General features: G+C 70.9%; 1 protein-coding gene across 3 annotated transcripts in view; it reads left to right on the forward strand.

Annotated features, from left to right (window-relative positions):
* Window positions 1-1,256, forward strand: part of Dyrk1a (dual specificity tyrosine phosphorylation regulated kinase 1A) — a 164,521-nt gene that overhangs the window by 831 nt on the left and 162,434 nt on the right. Inside the window, exon 1 of one of the 3 annotated variants that reach the window (XM_004631758.3) lies at window positions 1,037-1,249. The exons of 1 other annotated variant lie outside the window; for it this stretch is intronic. The gene's annotated coding sequence lies outside the window, so the exon portion shown is untranslated. Of the gene's footprint in view, window positions 1-1,036; window positions 1,250-1,256 lie in introns of those variants that run through there. One more of the 3 variants, XM_004631759.3, reaches the window with a different exon arrangement.

Here is a 1,256-nt window from a genome sequence, read left to right on the forward strand (position 1 = left end):
CAGCGCGGGCGCGAGCGCGGGCGCGGGGCGGGGCGGCCAGGAGGCGGCGGGCAACCGTTCGCTTGCTCGCGCAGCGGCCAGTCGTCGCCTGGCCCCCGTCCCCTTCCTTTTCCCTCCCACGGCTGTCCGTTCCCCCCTTCTCCCCTCCCCTGAGCGAATCACGCGCCCTCCTCTGACACCCGTAGCGGGCCCGAGCTCCGAATTTATCCTTCACGTGACCTGAGGGGGTTGGGTGGTTGGCTGGGGACAAGGGGCGAGGGAAAGGAGGGAACGGAATCTGCTGTTACCCGAGCAACAGGCCCCGCCCTCCAGTTTGGTGCCGAAGAGGGCGGGAGAAGGACGTCAGCACGTCAGCCGGGGTTTTGCGTTTTGATTGACAGTTGCTATAGCGACCGGGTCGGTCCGTCGCCATTTTGTTGGTTGGTTTTTTTTTAAACCCTTTCGCTTCCCGCCCGAATAATAATAAAAAGCCCCATTGGAGTGAGGCGGGGGTGGCGGCGGCAACTGCGGCGGGGGGATCCGGGGAGACTGCTGCCATCGCTGCTGCGGATCGCGGCCCAGGTCGGGCTGAAGGAGCGGACGCCCCGAGCGGGGGGTGCAGGCGCCGCCGCCGCCGCTTGTGCTGCTGCTGTTCCTGCTGTTGGTGCCGCTGCTGCCGCCGGCGAGCGGGCGGGACCGGTGTGAGTGTGCGAGTGTGTGCGAGGGAGCGTGTGCGAGGGCGAGTGTGCGCGCGTGTGCGAGTGTGTGCGCAAGTGTCTGTCTGTCTGCCTGCGCGGGACTCGGGGGCGGGCGGTTCGGGGCGCTCCTGACGAGAAGCCGAAGCCGCCGCCGTCTTCGCTGCCGCCGCTCGGGCCCCGGCGCTCCTCGCTGCGCAGGTTCGGAGCGCGCGCCATTTTGTGAGATTTACAAAATCCTCCTCGGGAAGAAGCAACCGCCGCCGCCGGGAGCGGCCGCCCCTCGGCGCCCGTCCTCGCCAACGCCGCCGCCGCCTTCCCGCGCCGGGCCGGGCCGGGCCTCCGCCGCCGCCACCGGGACTCGGGGGCCCGGGGACTGCGGTATTTGCCGGGGAGGGGCTGCCGCCTGTCCCGGCCCCGGGCGCTGCTGGAACCTTGAGCCGGAGAAACCGAGACCAAAAGAGGGCGAGGACAGAGACGCGGGGAGCCGGGCGCCGGGGGCGGAGAGCGGCGGCGCGGGAGCCCGCGGCTGAGACTCACCGGAGGGAGCGGCGCGAGCGCCCGCCATCGGCCCGGTGAGTG

This window comes from Octodon degus, unplaced genomic scaffold, assembly GCF_000260255.1.
Source record: "Octodon degus isolate 3935 unplaced genomic scaffold, OctDeg1.0 scaffold00045, whole genome shotgun sequence".
NCBI classification, from domain to species: Eukaryota; Metazoa; Chordata; class Mammalia; order Rodentia; family Octodontidae; genus Octodon; species Octodon degus.